Source organism: Psammomys obesus, unplaced genomic scaffold, assembly GCF_907164565.1.
Source record: "Psammomys obesus unplaced genomic scaffold, mPsaObe1.curated_primary_1811, whole genome shotgun sequence".
Classification (NCBI taxonomy): domain Eukaryota; kingdom Metazoa; phylum Chordata; class Mammalia; order Rodentia; family Muridae; genus Psammomys; species Psammomys obesus.
The window spans coordinates 12,202,172-12,221,365 of record NW_026596057.1 but is presented as its reverse complement, the minus strand read 5'-3'; positions in this window follow the sequence as shown (position 1 = coordinate 12,221,365).

Here is a 19,194-nt window from a genome sequence, read left to right as displayed (position 1 = left end):
CAAACCAAACCAAACCAAACCAAACCAAACCAAACCAAACCAAACCAGAACATTTACTGTTACAGCTCTGGATCTCCCTTTTCTCTCCCAGTCTGCTTCCTAAGTTACCCCATGATCCTTGGGGCTTTAGATGCCATCTGTATTCCAATGGCTTACACATTTATGAAACTGGTCCAGAAATCTCCTTTGAGAGTCAGACTCATGTATCCAGCTCACTTCCTAACATTGCTATGTGGATGAGCCACCACCATTTCCAAAGAAATGTGAAAATGGCACTTTCCATTTTCCTCCCAATTGTCCATTTCCCAGATTACCCTACCTTCCAAATGATGTTGCCATTAATGCAGCTGTTCAGGCTTTTAGCCCTCAGTTCATTAGCAAATCCTGTCATACCTATCATACTGATTCATTAATTTCTTTCAATTAACCATTATGGTCGATTCTGCTTGTTTGTGGTAATTATATGCTATAAAGTTGCTGGGAACCCTGATTTAGTGCATACAGAACTGTTGCTTTTGGGGAAAGCGTGGGTTAGGTTCCTACAAGCCTCTGTTCACAACATTTGTTGTTAAATAATCAATACATTTTATGTGAGCTTCTGTTTAAAGGACACTTCCTTTAATAAGTGTTGTTGATTCATCAACATTGACCTCTCAGCCAACAGCACTACAGCTCATGTCTGAATGAATCTTATCTAACACTTGGCATTTTCCCTGTAAGGTGCATTGCAATCTTCTTGTGTTTTCCAATACCAGACAGCACTGCAGCTGTGAGCTTGGGCCATTTTAAAACAGCATGCATGTACATACACACAAATACAATAAAATATGAAAAAACGTGGCACTGAATAGACCTCAGCAAGGACACTTAACTATGCTGTGACACCTGAAAGTGACATCAGAGCCGGAACATGCCCACCACTCAGTATTTTCACCTATCTGCGTGTGCAGGTCTGCAAAGGAAGGCAAATGTGCTGTAAGCATTGATTTTTGTGGTTGCAAATAAACTTAATGAGTGGATTCACAAATAGGATATCTGTGAATAATGAGGTTCAACCGTAGTCATATTTACCTATGAGACTGGCTGGGAGCTGAGCACGCACTGCTAAGCCAAGCACCCGTGATTCTTTTGCTCATGGAGTATACAGTTCAAACTCTGGAGAACATTTTGAATCCATCTGCTTTGCTCAAATTCTTTCATTAGCTCTCCTCGCTCTGCCCACTTGGGGTGGTAAATTTTCGACATCAACTTGACCAGACTGGGAATGGGTCCAGCATTGCTGCTGGAAGGTTGGTGTGTCTATGGGAGGACTGAGTATGTGAGATCTGCCCTCACTATTAAGCTAGGCTCCAGACAGAGGAAAATTACAGAGGAAAACGAGCTCCCCACCCTGTGTCCTGGAGCTGAGGCATTCTCTCCTTCCACTGGCTTCAGCCTTACAGGCTATCTGGCTTTTGGACTCCAGGTATCAGCTAGTGGAATTCTGGTTCTGAAGGCTTTGGCATCAGACTGAGAATTATATCACGGATTTTTTTTTTCTTCTTCTGGTTCTGAGGCTTTTAGACTTGGATTGAGCCATGCTCTCGCCATTTTAGGGTCTCCAGCCTACAGGGGCTGTGGTGGGACTTCTCACATATCTATAGTGAGGGAATTGCCCAAATGAATTCCCCCCTCAAATATCTAACCATCTATTTGCATATCCATTTGGTTCTCTCTAGAGAACTCTGACTAATACACCACTCATATTTGTCCTTTGAATGATTCCCCATTAAATGATCCACGTACAGTCTTTGTCCTTTCTAATCCATCTTTCAAGTAAGGCTGGAGTCACTCCTTTGCACAGAAACTGAATCTCACCACTTTCCAAAGTGCTTTTTCCATCCAAACACTTCCCAGGGCAGTGAGTTCTGCAGCCTCATCTTAAACTACGGCTCCCTCCGCATGTATCCCTTGCAGGGGCTCCCTTTCAGACTTTCACTGCAGAAAGCTTTTTCCTGCTTCTGAGTCTTTTCGCCTGCTGTCTCAGAGCCTGCAGCACTCGGAAGCTTCCACACATCCTTGGATCTACCTCTTAGAGAACCTCCCCGAATACCAAGCCCTGCTTTGTCATTCTGCACACAGATACACCTTGTTTATTTTTTAACCTTCTTTCATACCACTTATTTTTTTTTTCCTTACCAGTTTGGTATGTTACCCTCATGAGGTCTTAATCCCATGAAGACAGAGATTATGTTAATTTTGTTTACCATTCAGTTCTCAGCACTCAGCGCAGTGCCTGGTCTAGTAAGTATGTAATCAATATTTAGTGAATAAATTAGTGCATTGCTTAATAAATTCCTTATGAGTGTCAAAACAGCGCTGTGCACCAGCTTGTGTTAGCTCAGGTAGAAAAGCTGAAGCATCGTTCTCATCCAGCTTCTTCTCTTTTTCTATTTTTCAGTCACGTGAGGGATCCTGACACATTAGCAACGAGCTGACTTGCATTAGGCCCTGTTACAGGTGAACAAGATATAGCACAATGACCATGTTTCTGAGCCATCACCCATACCTAAGCTTTCCTGTCAGTGCGCATACAAAAATAACTGATATCCATAGCTAGAAATCTTATAAGTCTTACTAGGAGACAGGAGCTTCACAAGGGGAGCAACAGAACCAAAAAATCTGGGCACAGGGGTCTTTTCTGAGCTGATACTCCAACCAAGGACCATACATGGAGATAACCTAGAACCCCTGCACAGATGTAGCCCATGGCAGTTCAGTGTCCAAGTGGGTTCCATAGTAATAGGTACAGGGACCGTCTCTGACATGAACTGGTTGGCCTGCTCTTTGATCACCTCCCCCTGATAGGGGAGCAGCCTTACCAGGTGACAGAGGAAAACAATGCAGCCACTCCTGATGAGACCTGATAGACTAGGATCAGAAGGAAGGAGAGGAGGACCTCCCCTATCAGTGGACTTGGGGAGGGGCATGGGCGGACAAAGGGGAAGGAGGGTGGGGTTGGGAGGGGAGAAGGGAGAGAGCTACAGGGGGGATACAAAGTGAACAAACGGTAATTAATAAAAATAAAAATGAAAAAAAAAATCTCATAAGTCCTTATCGAAGGAGAAGCTTTTGAGCAGGCAGCGAAAACCAAAGTGGGCTGCTTGTGTAGGTAGAAAAATACAGTCTTTAGAGAGCTGGAAGCCACCATCCAAATGCTGCACTAAAAGGATTCTTATACTTGGATCTGTGCCCTGAGTTTTTCAGAGGTGTTCTGTGCACCTCCTACATCAAAATCATCCATAGCAGTTAGAGGACAGTGAGATACAAGGATGGTGACCTTGAATGCTTATTAAAAAAAAAAAAAAAGTTCCCCCTACTCCACTCTAGCCTTACAGAGGCTGTGGAGATGAAGTATGAGCCTCTGAGCCCTGGGAATTCCAGCCTTAATAGATTCCAAGGTCATGTTATACCTTCACAGTTGGGCCTTATGATCCTATAATTATTTGTTTCACATCCACCTGACAAATGTTTATTGACAAGTTCTACTTGCCAATCACTGCTCTTGGATTTGGAGGTTGTGATTAATGTATGTATCAGCCTGACTGGGTGCTTCTGTTTAGATCTTGAATGCTCTACAAAGACTCATGAGTGAAGGCTAGGTCTTGAGCCTGTTATCAGTAAGAGAGCTTGTGGAAGCTCTAGGAGGTAGAATCTAGTGGAAAGAAGTTAAGTCACTAGGGGTGTATCCTGGAAAGTAATCCTGTGACCCTGCCTCTCTTCCCCCCCCCCCGCCCCCTTGCTGTCTTTCAAGCCCCAAAGAAGTAGGACTAGCTGATTCTGGAATAAAATGGTGAGTTCCAATCAACCTTTCCAACTTAAAAATTATTCATTTAGGGTATTTTGTCACAGCAACAGAAGGGCAGAGCAGCCTGTTAGACTATAGTACCCAATGACTTAATGTAGCATTAACCCAGATGGATCAGTGAAGGTATTTTGTAGATACAGGTTACCATTGCATGAAAAAGGCTACATATTGTTGATAAGATTGACCTGTTGACCTGTCCCCTGCCCCAGATTCTAATTGTGCAGTCTTTACAATTATGTAAGCTAATGCCACATGTAAACATAATATCAAACATAGCAAATAAAAGTGACTTATCTGGAGGATCTTGGCTAATCTTGATCCAGAAATTTAAACAAAGTTTCACAGAAAGCTATGATCTTTTCAGTCTTTTAAAAATATGTTAAAACTTTTTTTTTTTTTTGAGATAAAATTTTATGTATCTCAGACTGGCCTCAAAAGTCTCTGTGTAGCTTGATCCTTTTATCTTCATGTCCTGAATTCTAGGGTTACAGGCATCCACCACCCACAGCCTGGTAAGCGCGGTGCTGGGGTTACATTCTACCAACTGAGCTACACCCATAACCCTGTTGAAACTTTGATGGTCTGACTAACATATGGCCTGTCTTCATGAACGTGCAATATTCTGATTTAACCACACTAAAATGCATATGGGATTATAGATGTCTTTAATTTCTTGTCTGAGAGTACTACTGATGATTGAGGAGAGTATTACAACCTCTTAGCTGAATCTGTGCCTGTTTCTCTCTTTGGTAACGTTTGCTTTCTATGTCACACTACTGTCACACACACATACATTGCTGACTGTTTTGCCTTCTTGATAAATTGGACTGGTTTTATAGAAGTGTTTAATTATTAAGATGTAATATGATGATTATTAATATGTATAGAATTAGGTTAACCATGCTATTATTTGTTTTCCTTTTGTTCCTCTATTTCTGTTTTACTGAATTTTTTAGGCTGAATAATTTAGACTGAAGAATTTTACTTCATTAACTTACATTATATTGTATGTCTTTAGTGTTTAATTGATAAACTTATGTGTCAATTTCACTGGGTGCTTTCATTCAGATCTTGAATGGAGTACAAAGGCTTGTGAATGAAGGCTTGGTCTCCAGCCTGAATGAGTATGAGAGGTTGTAGAAACTATAGAAGGAGGGGTCAAGTGGAAGGAAATGAGGCCCCTGGGGGTGTGCCCTCAGAGGGGACAATGTGACCCCACTTCCTTCTCTGCTTAGCTTTCTTTTCTGACTACCACAAAGGAAACAGCCTTGCTTTGTTAGAAGCTCCCTGCCTTCATCAGGTCCAGCTTTGTAATTTAATAAGAAAAAGAAATATAGAGACTTTCTGTGAGTTCATTTCTCATCCCTCCCCACACAGCCTTTGTCACTATCATCGTCATAAGTATAAGATCTGTACAAATGTCAATGACATAATTTCTTTAAATAGCAACATGTGTTTTTATAAAAATTAAAAAAGAAAGTCATATTTATATTTATGTAGATACCTACAATTTTTAATCTTTCCCATAAAATGTGGACCTTTACTTGGCAGTATTTTCTTTTACTTTAAGAGACATTTATCCGGGAGGGGTCTGCAGCGAGGTTACAAAGTGAATAAGTTGTAATAAATCAATATATAAATAAAATTAAATTTAAAAAGAGACATTTATCCATTGTACTATAAATGTGCTTGCAATAAGCTCTTACCTTTAAAAAGGTCCGTAAATACGTGAATTTTGATTAACTTTTTGACAGCTTCATACATGTATATAATCTTTTTGTTCAGATTCATCCTCTATTACTCTCTCATTCTTTTTTTCTGTACAACTCCTTTTCAATGAATCCCTCTCTCACCTTCATGGCTTTTCTTGTGACCCACTGTATGTCATTGGGGTTGCTTGACAGAGCATGAATGGGGTCTATATACTGGAGTTTGGGCAACATGCAAATAGCTACACCACTAAGAAAAATGATTCCCTCTTCCCTGGCCACTTCCCTAACCATGATGCAGTCAAATGGCTCAGTACAGTACTCAATATAGTATTAGTCTTACGCGGGTTACCATAGCCGCTATGTGTTCATGATGGCAGTAGCCATGTTACTCTGTCCAGAAGGCAGTATTTTACAGCAGTCTTCCATTCTCCAGCTCCGACAGTTTTTAAAATTCTCCCTCCTCTGCAGTGTTTCCTGGGTTTTTGGCGAGGGTGATATAGCTGTCCTGGAGTTGAGCACTTGCCGTTATTTTTAGCACTCAGACCAGTTGTCAGTCTCTGCATTAACCCCTGCCCATTCCAAAAAGAAGCTTTTCTGACCAAGGCTGAAAGCTACACTTGTCTGTGGATATAATAACTATTTATACAGGAATTTGGTAGCATATCCATTTACTTAGACAACTATGGATTTCCCTCATAGAGTCTGGGATCTCTTCAATCGGGAACTTTTGAGGAGGTTTATAGTATCAGGTATGAATTTCCTCTTACGGAGCTACCCTTGATGACCACAAGAACATGGTTAGCTGGGTATAACATTCATGCCACCATTACGCTAGCAGATCAGTACTGTAGCATGTAGCATTCACAGCTGGCTAAAGACTATTGATAAATTTTTACCAGCAGCCTGTACAGCAGCTCTGATGCTGTGAGCACTAGCCAACAGATGGGAAGCTTCAACGGTGGTTCCAGCTTGATTTCACTCTATCCTGCTTCAACGCATGTAGTGTTTTCAGGAGTAGGGGCTTATCCCATAGCTCTGGAAGGTGGCCAATAACAATGGCAATAACCTGTGCTGCTTTGGGACTTTTGAATCAATGACTCCATGACCAATGACTCGTAGGGAGATAGGTATCTTACTCATGACAGTGGGATTTTCATTACATGGTATTTGGATTCTGAGAGCATCACTATCTGTTTATTCAGAGTAACTCCATTCAAAGTCTTTTGTATGTTCTTTAAAAATAAATTTTATTTTTAGTAAGCTCTTAAGATAGTTGGTTTTCATATGTTGTTTTATAACATTCCTAGTTTTTGCTAACTCTTCCTCTCTACCTTTTTTCCCTACTCCCCTGTTTTCATCTTAGTTTAAACCCTCCCATGAATATTTCCCCTTTCACTTTCATATCATATATTTTACTATCTACCTTAAGGTCTCTTCACCTTTTCTTCATGGATCCTCCTGGCCTCTATGATTCCTTGTTCCAACTTAAACATAGAAATCTAAAATTTTGAAGCTAGGATTTTCATATGAAAGAGAATATATGGTGTTTGTCTTTCTGGACCTGTGTTATCTATCTCAGTATAATGTTTTCAAATTACATCCATATTTCTGCAAATTTTGTGGTTTCATTTTCCATACAGCAATAATATTTATTTGCATGTATATACCACATTTTCATGATTCATTAGTCTGTTGAAGATTTAAGCTGATTTCATTGATATGCATTTCTGGTTTTGTGTTGATATGGAGCTGTTTCTATTATTATGAAATTAGATACAACAACACCTCCAGCATTATTATTATTAATAATGATTATTATTTACTTTGGATTGCTTTGAGTATTTGAAAGTTTATTTCTTAAGTGTATGTGTGTGTGTGTGTGTTTGTGTGTATGTGCCTCCATGTGAATTCTAAGATTGATCTTTATATTTCTGTAAAGAACAGGACAGAGATTTTTGATTTTTAATTATAAATTGCTTTTGGTAGGGTGGCCATTTTTACAATATTCTTTTTATCCATGAGCATAGGAAGTCTTTCTGTCTTTTTGTGTTTTAAACTTTCAGATTTTTTTCTTCAGTGTATTAAAGTTTTCCTTATAGTAGTTTCTCACTTCCTTTTATTGCATTTTTTGAGGCTACAGTGAATAGGATTGTTCACATGATGTTCATGAAAAAATACTGATTTTCTTATGTGTTAGTTTTGTATACTGCCACTTTGCTGAAGGTGTCTTTCAGTTCAAAGAGGTTTTAGTGCAGTTTTCAAGGTCTCATGTAAAGACTCATTCATATGCAATGAGAATATTTTGATTTTCTTTCCTATTTACATCCCATTTACTTCCTTCCCCTGTCTATTGCCTTAGCTAAGACTTCAAGTTTTGTATTGAATGGTGATAGAAGAATGTTATGTTCCTGTTTTTAATGGAAATGCTTTGAAGTTCTCTCCATTTATCATGATGTTGGCTATAGGTTTATCATATATTGCCTTTATTGTGTTGAAATGTATTCCCTCTGGGCTTGGTCTCTTTGAGGCTCATAGCATGTTGGGTTTTTGTCAGTGGCCAATTCTGTACCTATCAAGGTAATATAATGAATTGGCATAGGCTGAACTATTCTTATATCTCCAAAGCAAAGTCAGCTTGAGCATGCTGATAACTTTTTGATATGTTCCTGTATTTGATTTATAGGTATTCTGTTAAGAATGTTTGTATCTATGTTAATCAGGGAGATTGGCCTATATGGTTATTTATTCCTATTTATTTTTGTGTGTCTATGTGATTTTGATATGAGAGAAATACTGAATTCATACATAGAATTTGGAACTGCTACTTAGTTTTGTATTTTATGGACTAATTTTAGACTTTTTTTTTAGGTCTTTTAAAAGATCTGCTAGAGTCTGTGGTGAATCCATCTGGACCTGTACATTTTTAGTCAGTGTATCTTTTATTGCTGCCTCAATGTCATTGCTAGTAATTGATCTGTTTAAATTATTTATCTTAAGCCATATGCACATGAAAATTTGTGCTTTTTAAGGTTTTTGTTAACCTAGTGGAATACTGCCTTTTAAATTGCTTTTTGAATTTCATTGATATCTGCTGTAATGTCTTCCTTTTCACTTTTAATTATGTTCGTTTATTATTTTTTTCTATTTTCTTTAATTTAGCTAAAGGTTTGTCAGTTTGTCTTGCTTCTCTTTTCAAAGAACCAACTATTTGTTTTGTTGATTCTTTGTATTTTTATTTCTATTTTATTAATTTTTTCTTTGGCCTCAATTATTTCTTCCTGCCTACTCCTTTCAGGTTTGGTTTGTTATTAGTTTTTTTCAGAGATTTAAACTGCATTATTATTATTCATGTCAATTCTCTCTTTTTTTTTAAATATAGGATTTTAGACTAAGGTTTATAAACTTTTCTCTGAGGACAACCTTCACTATCTCTCATAGACTTTGTTATGTTGTGATTTATTTTCATTAAATTGTAGAAATGTTTTATTTCCTAATTAATTTTTTTGAGATTTATTTTTATTTTATGTATATGAGTATTTGCCTGCATGTGTGTGCATCATGTGTGTGCATTGCCAGAAGAAAGCATCAGATTCCCTTGGAACCAGAGGTCTAGATGATTGTGAGCTGGCATGTGGGTGCTGGGAATTGAACCCAGGTCCCTTGGAGGAGCAGTCAGTGCTCTTAACTGCTGAGTTGTTGTCCCAGCCTCTCCTGGATTTCTTCAGTGACACATTCATTAATAATGTGTTGATTAATTCTCTTGAGCTTGAGTGTTTTCTTTAGTTTCTTTTGTGGTTTTCAACCTTTATTCCACTGTACTGTATAATCTATTTTAGTGTAAGCTTCATGGGCTATTGAGAATAATGCATATTTTGTAGTGTTTAGGTAGGATTTTCTGTAGTTGTCTGTTGGGTCTAAGTGATCTGTGATGTCATTTAACTCAAGTGTTTCTCTATTATTATTATTATTATTATTATTATTATTATTATTATTATTGCACAAATGTTCTATACGTGAGAGAGAGAGAGTAGGGTGTTGACATCATCACTGTTATGTTGCGGTTAATGTGTTACTTTAAATCTAGTAGTATTTGTTTTACAAAGTGGGTGCATTTACATTTGTTTAGTATGTTTAGAATTGTAGTAGCCCCGTGATGGATTGTTCTCTTGATCACTGTGCATTGATTTGTTCATTTCTTTTGCCTTGTTTTTGCTTGAAGTCTATTTTTTCACATATTAGAATAGCTACACCTGCTTGATTCCTTATTCTATTTGCCTGGAATGCAGTTTCCCATGCATTCTTTGTAAGACACCACCTAAACTGAAGGGTAAAGTGTGTGTGTGTGTGTGTGTGTGTGTGTGTGTTTAGTCAGTAAAAAGATGGATCCTGTTTTCAATCCTAATTTTCTAGTCTATGTCTTTTTATTAGGAAGTCAAAGCCACTAATATTAAAAAAATGAGTATCAATTCCTGTCATTTTTGTTGATTTTATGTTGTTTTGTGTTTTCTTAGTTTTTATTTGTCTAACAACTTTTTTAGCATCCTTAGTTTTTTCCATGTAACCTCTTGGCTTTTACTTCTCTTCATTCTGATTTATTCATTCCTGTATCCTCTGTAGAGTTGGCTTTACGATCATACATTCTTTAGTTTATTTTTATTATGGAAAGTTTTTGTTTTTACTTTAATTATTACAGTTAGTTTTGCAAAGTATATTCATCTGGGTTGGGTCTACAGTCTTTCAGATGTTGAAATACATTCCATCAAGCCCTGGTGGCTTTGGAAGTTTCCAGTGAAAATCATAGTGTTATTCTGATAGGCTTCCTTTTATATGTGACTTAGTACTTTAAATGTGCATATTTTTTTTTTGCCATGGATATTTGGCAAAATACACATTTTTCAAGAATAAATTTGAATATTAGTGGCTTTGACTCCCCAGTTATATGATGTGGGGAGTTCCTTTCCTGGTTCTGTCTATTTGGTGTTATGTATGCCTCTCGTACTTGGACATTTATTTGGTCAGGTTTGGGAAATTTTGTAAGACTTCAAGATTCCATACCATTTCCTTTTTGCACTTACTCTTTTCATGATGTCATAAAGATCATGAACACTCTATTCATCCATTTAAAGTATTTCTATTACTTTCTTTGACTGAATGATTTAATTTTTATACCTTTTTTCCAAGCCATGATACTTTGTGCTCCAGATGAGCTACTCTGTTCGTGAGATTTTAGACTGAGCTTTTTTTTTTTTTTTTTTTTTTTTTTCTTGTTGCAATTTTCATCTCCAGCATAATTTCTATTTGGGTTGCTTTTCTTTAGTATTTCAGTCTCTTTACTGAATTATATCTTAATATCCATAATTGACTTTCTTATTTCATTCATATGTTTGCGTATGGCTTTTTAAAAAAATTCATCCAGAGATATATTCCTGTCCTCTTTAATTTTATTTTGGAGATTTTTTTGTGTCCTATTTGAATTCTTTGTATATATTTATAAGCGCACCTTTGAGTAGGTGAGTGTTGTGTGGGTCCCTCTCAACGGGTACCATTACTATGGGTTATGATTTTTGAAATAAACATATTATCTTAATTTTTTGTGTTGCTTGTAGGGTTTGTGTTTGTTTGTTTATTTGTTTGTTTTTTAATGTTGAGACTTGCCCAACTGGAGCTGGTTTGTTGGTTGAGTTTTTTGGTATTATTTTCTGGACAATCTTCATAAAGCAGACTTTGGGATTTATGCTTGTGGCTATCTTGGCTTATCTGGTTTTATGTTGGTTACGGTATGTTTGAGGTTCAGTTGTGGGAACACTCAGCACTGATTTATGGGACAGGTAGATGCAATGGTTTTAGCTTGTCTAAGCATCGGTACAAGTTGTCATGGGTAGTGCTAAGATGCTGACATGGGTGGGTGGTGATCTCTAACGTGGGTAGAGATTTATATTTCACAGGGTCCTAAAGCAGCAGAGCCTGGTCTGTCTGGGGTGTTGTCTGTGACATGTAGTGTAGGAAGACACGGTTGGATTCCGTGGTGGTAAAGGTTGGAGTCCTGAGGGAGGGGGTCATCTGAAATCGCAGCTTCTGATCTGGGGAGCAGACAGGGCTTTGTTGGGGGTCTGTGGGAGTAAAGGTGGACAGTGGACATGCTGTATTTGACTTAGGAAGTAAGTAGACACACAGAGGATTCTTGCTCATGGTGGGAGGGGTTGTTGGGTTTGGGGAATCAATGGAGACGTGGCTTTTAGCCTGGGGGCTCTAACTGGAGGAGTAGGCAGGTGCTCTGTGGTGCCTGTACAGAGGTAGGTGCTGGGATGCTGGGAGTTGGCTGGGTGTGGACTCTGACCTGGAGATCTGATGTGCCCCCTCTAGGATCTTATAGTGTGATGAGGACTGGAGGTGCCAATGCTTAGCCTTGTTTTGAGAAAGGGTCTCACACTGTCGGGGTCAAGTTGGCCATTAACTTCTGGTGATTTCTCTGCTTCAGCCTTGAATGTTGGGTTTCTAAGTGGGAACAACTATGTCTGGTTATAAATGTTTTATTTTATTTTTTTATATTCTAGCTTCTAAAATTTCCAGCAAGAAATCTTTGGTAATTCTTTTCTGTTGTCACTGTTCACCTTTATTTAATGTGCTGTTCTTATGTTTCTGCTTATGACATCCTCCTCTCTCTGAAACTTGCTTATGATATGCCTAGGCATAAATGTTGTATAAGTAATTATTTTGAGTTTTTTTTTTGTTATTCTTGATTATGTAGTTTCTTGTTTATCATCAAACTAGGGAAAATTTTTATCTTTTGTTATATACATATTTCATTCTCTGTTCTTCTTCTTGCTCTGGTATTCTAGTTAACATATGTTAGATTTTATGATATTGTTCTTTTCCCTTAAAGATTAGATCACCCTTTCTTTTAATTATCAGAAGGTATAATTCTGTTTACCTACCTTTTAAAAAATTTATTAAAATTTATTCTCTTTGTATCCCAGCTGTAGCCCCATCTTTATTCCCTCCCAGTCCTGCCTTTCCTCCCTCCCTCATCTCCTACCAAGCCCCTTCTCCAGTCCACTGATAGTGGAGGACCTCCTCCCCTTCCATTTGACCCTAGCCTATCAGATCTCATCAGGCCTGTCTTTCATAGTCTTCCTCTGTGCCTGGTCAGGCTGCTACCTCCTCAGGGGGAGGTGATCAAAGAGCCAGCCACTGAGTTCATGTCAGAGACAGACCCTGCTCCCCTTATTAGGGAGCCCATTTGGAGACTGAGCTGCCATGGGCTACCTCTGTGCAGAGGGTCCAGGCTATCTCCATGAACAGTCCTTGGTTGGAGTATCAGTTTCAGAAAAGACCCCTAGGATCAGATTTTTTGGTTCTGTTCTTCTCCTTGTAGAACTCCAGACCCTTCCAGGTCTAGTTCCCCTTCTTTCATAAGATTCCCTGCACTCTGCCCAAAGTTTGGCTATGAGTCTCAGCATCTACTTTAATACCCTGCTGGGTAGAATCTTTCAGAGGCCCTCTGTGGTAGGCTTCTGTCCTGTTTCCTATTTTAGGAACATGGCTGAGCAACTGTCCTTGTTGTATACTTGAGCATCTTTTGGATATATGCCTAAGAGTGGTATAGCTGGATCTTGAGGTTGCACTATTCCTAATTGTCCGAGAAAGCTCCAAATTGATTTCCAAAGTGGTTGTAGCTACCTATAATTTTCCTGACTGTTTGCCATTGCTACATTCTGTGAATTTTATTATTTCAGATATCATATTTTTCAGATCTAGAATTATCAGTTTTTAAAAGTAGATTCTCTGATGGTATTTCCTGTCTTTTATTCAAGTATTTTTCTTTTGTATCAAGGAGTATAGCTGAATAGATTTGTTAAAATTCTTCTTTGCTTATTATAATGACTGGATTAAATTTTTAATCTGCCCATTTACTTTACAGTCACCATTTTGAATTGGATTTCTTTAAAATTGATGCTATTTGTTATTTTTCTCATGATTCTTCATCTTTTTATGGCTCTGTAAAGGCCAAATACTTTTGATTTTACCTTCAACATTATAGTTTCTTTTTTCTTGTGGCAACTCATGATTCAGTTATATACTTCAAAATACTTTGAGTTTTTGTTTTACCAGAGAGTTAATATGGTTGGATTTAAACAAAAACATAAGCATAAAAATAAAACATAAAAATAAACAATCAACAAACAAAAAAGCTGTATAGAGCCTATAACTCAATGTAGTTCTTTTATGTTTAAGTGCTTTTGGGTCTCTCTGGCACGCCTCAGTTCCATAATAAACCAGAAGGTTTGGAGATTTGACCCAGAAATTAAGAAAACATAAGACAACCCATTTGTTTTCAGCACCCATTTTGGGAGGCTCACAACCTCTTTAACTATGGCTCCCGGGGATTAAATGCCCACTTGTAGCTTTGGTGAGCACTTCGCTGCCCTGCGTAGACTCCACACATATACATCTAATGAAAAATAAAATAAAATCTTTTTTTTAAAAGAGAGGTTTTCAGTTTGAAGTTACATAATCTAGTAAAATGGTGGCCTATTCTTCGTTATAAAAATGGGAGAAACTATGCAACTTAATGGCTTCAAAATCTTCAAACTGTTCCAGAATTTGTCTGATTCCCCCACCCCCTTCAGGGTCTTTTAGTTACTTTCTTTTTTTCCTGGATTTTGTCCAGAATTTGTAGTAGTTATTTTACGGACAAGTTCTAGACCCTTGTGAACCATGTGCTTCTTAGAAAAGTTGAACACTAGGGGCAAACTCAAAAGTCCTGTTTTTAGTGGCACTATGCCAGATAGAAGGCACTACCTGCTAATCTCGTTGACCATCATTGGGAGGTGGTTCACAGAGATTAATAAAGAAGGAAGAGTTTGGGTTTTTCTATTGGTGACAGTTGAGATTAGGAGAAAGAAGTGATTGGACTTGGACATCAAAATGATGCAGATCAGCTCCATGCTATTACTTATTTGGCCTTTGGCAGTTGCAAGAAGCTCCTATGACTCCTCATTGAAAAACCGTTTTCCTATCAGTTATGGTGGCAAAGAATCAAAATAAATAAATTCTTAGAGACCTCTGTTGTCTCAAAATAGTTTATCCTTCTTCCTTGTATCTTGAGAAGTGGCCTAATTTGCCTCTCAGTAGACATGTAATCTTTCTTAAAAGTGATATTAGAATTCATTGAGTTCTAGGGTGGATTATGATTGATTAGGTTCTGAAATAAAGGTTCCACCAAATACAGTGGATAAGCATGGATTGAGGAAAGAAAGCCCTGGTTCTAGACCCAGCTTTTCTATTACCCATAATGAAGGCTGAATCACTTATTCTCCCTGAACTTGTGGTCTGCCTGTGAAATAGGAATGATAAACTCTGTCCTAGTAAGTGTTGTGAAATTAACATAAAATCAAGCTCACACAGCTTTAAAGCACCCACCAGCCTCTGAAGCATACATGGCAAGCATTCAATAAATGTCATCATTACCATTGCTGTGTGTTATTCACCTAATAAAATGGAGGTGAGTGTAAACATCTATGATTCGAAAATGGAAACATTCAGAGGGAAAAAAGGTGGAGTAAGAAGTTGTGGATGGTCCATTTTTCTGGTTGATACCAGAACTAGGGATGGGGGAGAACAGGAAGACGGAGGGCTTGCAGGGAGAAGAGAAACCTTGGGTGGAGACTTTTCTGTGACAAACTAGAGACCTACATCAGGGTAGGCTCCTCGGAGGATATGAGGGTGACTCTAGCTGAGATTCCTAGTAACAGGGATCACAGAGACTGAAGAGGCCATCCCCTCTAACTAGAAGTGGAGGGATAACACCAATCTACCCACAAAAACTCCCCAAAATTTACCCTGCCTACAAGATGTATAGGGATAAAAATAGAGCAGAGATTGAAGGAATGTCCAACCAATGACTGGCCCAATCTGAGACTCACCCTATGGGAGAAAGCCAACCCCTGACATGATTAATGATACTCTGCTATGCTTGCAGATGGGAGCTTAGCATAGCTGTCCTCTGAGTGGCTCCACTTAGCATCTGATGGAAAAAGATGCAGAGACTCACAACCAAACATTGGGTAGAATACAAGGAGGCTTATGGAAGAGTGGGGGAAAGGACAGAAGGACTCAGGGGGGCAGGAGCTCCACAAAAACAAAAATCAACAAACCCAACTAACCAGGGCCCGGGGGTGGTGGTGGTGTGGAGACTGAAGCACCAACCAATGACCATGCTTGGACTGGACCTAGGTCCCCTACACAGATGTAGCCAATAGGCAGCTCAGTCCTCATATGGGTCTCCCAGTAAGGGGAATGGGGGATGATTCTGAACTCTTGTTGCCTGCTTTTTGATTACTTTCCTCTGGCCAGGCTACTGTGTCAGACCACATGGGAAGAGAACACTCTCAGGCCTGATGTGACTTAATCTGCTGGGGGGGATGGGTAGGGAGGGGCTCCCCTTCTCTGAGAGTAGAGGAGAGAGGTAGAGGGGAAACAGGATGGGAGGGTAGGACCAGAAGGAGAGGAGAGAGGCAGAGCGACTAGAATGTGAAATGAATAAATGAAAATAAAAATAAAGTTGTGGGTGGGGCAGGGGTAAGGTTAGCTTTCATAATGGAGAGGAAAGGCAGCATTTCCTGACAGTGAAGCTAAACCATCCGTGGAGGAATTGTTGGAGCGCCATATGGAATCCACCAGTAGAATGAGGCAGGCCCACTCTGGGCATTTTCCTTAAGGGTTAAAGGTGAGAGTAAATATTTAGGTTCAGTATAATTAGTTCCTTGGAGACGTTGTGGAGCCTGTAATACCCAGTTTTTTTTCTTAATGCCTGACAATCAAAACTTAATTCAACATCAAATCATAATGAATTTGAGGTGTTTCTTGCAGGACTTTCCCATGATTCCATGCAGTACCAATGAACACTGCCTAAATCATTTAAGCTTATATTCAAGACTATTGAATTTTGGAATAAGTGAGAATATCTTTTCTGTACATATAGAATTTTCTGTTCCTAAGAAAAATAATGGTTTAATTGTGAAAAACAAAGTCAATATTTTCCTACCATCATATTCTGGGGCTTAAAAATTCAGTTATAACTTGGTATTGTGTTGCATTAGTATGCTTTTACTTTGGAAGTAGTTAATTGAATTGCTTGCTTGAGTTTCATTAAAAAAAAAAGTAAATTCTTGGTTTGGAATCATGACAGAATGCATAACAACTTCTGAAATGACCCTCAACATACTTCTGCATATTCGTGGGAAGAGGCACTTCTCAGTGTTGATGATCATAACATCAAAATATCAACCAAGTGGGAGCAATGTTGATGATGCTCTATGTATCAAATACTTAGCCAATATTTAATATTTTTACATAAAAGAATCAAACACTACTATCCAGTCCCTCACTAACCAGATTTTATTTTGCCTTTAGCATGTGGTAAAATTATACAAATTGTGGGCAATTATTTTAAAGTAAATATATGATTCATTTTCATTAAATACTGGATTTGTATATCTATTTTATAGACCTATTTTTCGAGTGTCTCATAAAAATTTCCCAGGTGAAGGGTGTCACATGTGGGAGAAGTTTAAAAATGCCTGTCCTAGAGGATTTGGTAGCATCCTTAGCCAGTAGTGGGGACTTGGAAATGTCTTGGAGACTGTGGAGGAAAGAAAGACGGTGCTGGTTTGCCATCTGGAGGGCAAACCAGCACCGGTGACAGTAGAGGCAGAGGGGACAAGCTGCTCCCCAGGTGAAGAAAGAGACCGAGAGAGGGGGCTGGTGAACTTCAGCAACCTCCAAGGTCTTAGGGGATCAGCTTTCAACTGTTCCCTTCTTCAGCCTGGAAAAAAACAAGATGGCCCAGCAACCACAGCCTTTCTACTTCCATAGGATGTTTTTCATCTATCTGACTTACTTAAACTGTATTTCTAGCTCCAAGGCCTCTGGACCTATGCCAAACCACCACTTGACATTTAATGTAAAACCAGAACATCCTTTTAAAAGATGTCAGGTAGGATGAACTAGAAATTCCACTCTAGGCTTGTGAATCAGTCACAGAGCTCCTCTGTGTTTCTCATGCATCATTTGCTGGGAGTGGTCACTGCCCCCTCCTGCAGTACTCCCCTCAGCCTCCATTTTAAGTTATCTTGCAAGTTCATCTTAGATGTGGCTTCCATAAGGAAGTCTGTGACCTTTCAAAGTCCCTCCTTTGTCCTTTGATCTGGTGTTGTGACTACCAAAGTCTTTAATTCCTATTTTGCTCGGTGTGAAGTCCTCAATGAGCTGTAAAGCTGAGCCTTGTCTGTCTTGCTCAGCCTCACATGCCCACCTCCTAGCACTGTGCCTGGTTCCAAACAGGGGCTCTTTCATACTTGTTAAATAAGCCAATATAATTAGTTACTCAAAGGTAAGGCATGGCTTCTCCGGTGGAGGAAATTGGTTATTAATTTAAAGAAGAACCCATGAAACTTTCTCCTCCCAGAAAGTCCCTGGCATTTCTCCAGAGCCTTGTAGACTTTTCTAAGGATAAGGTCGGAAGCGACAATGTAACTTGTTTCTGGAAGCAAGCTTTCTGGGAGGTCTGCCTATAAGATTTGCTAAATCAGTTTCTGAGAATCAACACTGGCAGATAGAAAATGGCTTCTGAGGAAAACTAAGACCTAATAGTTGTTAATCGGCTCATCTGGATAACCCTAAAAGGGGAGAAAGTCTGGGAGAAAAGGTTTCCCAGTGGACCATGGTGTCCTTTCTGTGTCTGTGGGCAACTGAACGCAGAAAGGGTCCACCTGAAGCAAACTGAGCTGACGCCATGCTGGGGAGGCCATGTACTGACACCGTGTACTGAGCCTGAGAACAAGTCTGCAGCCCCCTATGTGGCTGGGCTCCCAAGCTCTTGACAGGATGCCAGCAAGAGCTTTCTTCCAGTGTCTGCAGAGTGCCCTGTTGCTGGGAGTAGAGGAAACAGTGACGCTTCAGTGCAGGCACTGGGACGACTGGGAAGACAGGCATTGAGCTAGAAGACTTTTTATTCTGTCACCTAATATAAAAATCAAGGGGACAGGGTGAAATCATAAGAAGTAGATGAAAGCCAATGTCTCTGGCTTTATTATGTGCTGTGGAGCTGGTCTTACCGTGGCAACAAAATTATAGGTTTTTATAGTACCTTTCTTCCCCAGGGGCACAGGGTATTTTCAGTGTCTATTAACAGGCTTCCAACTGAAAAGCTCTCACTTCTGGCATCACTTATTCTCTCTGTAGCGTTAATATCTCTCTCTCTCTCTTTTATTATGATGAACAAAAAAAACTTTAAGAAATGTGGTAGTCCATTATTGACATGCACAGATGGTTTGTGTGTGTGTGTGTGAAATATAACAACTAAATATTAAACAGACTAGGAATACACATGATGCAGAGAAAGAATGGAATTAAAGAAATAAAAAATAAGGATCATTATAATTCACATATGGTGATGGGGAATCAGGGCCAGTTTGCAATTGGAAACAATGAACAAATGAGAGAAAGTTTTCTCTTTCTCCTCAAGGCTATTTCCTCCTCAGAAGAATCTCTCTCTCCCTCTGTCTTTCTCTCCTTATCTATCTATCTATCTATCTATCTATCTATCTATCTATCTATCTATCTATCTATCTA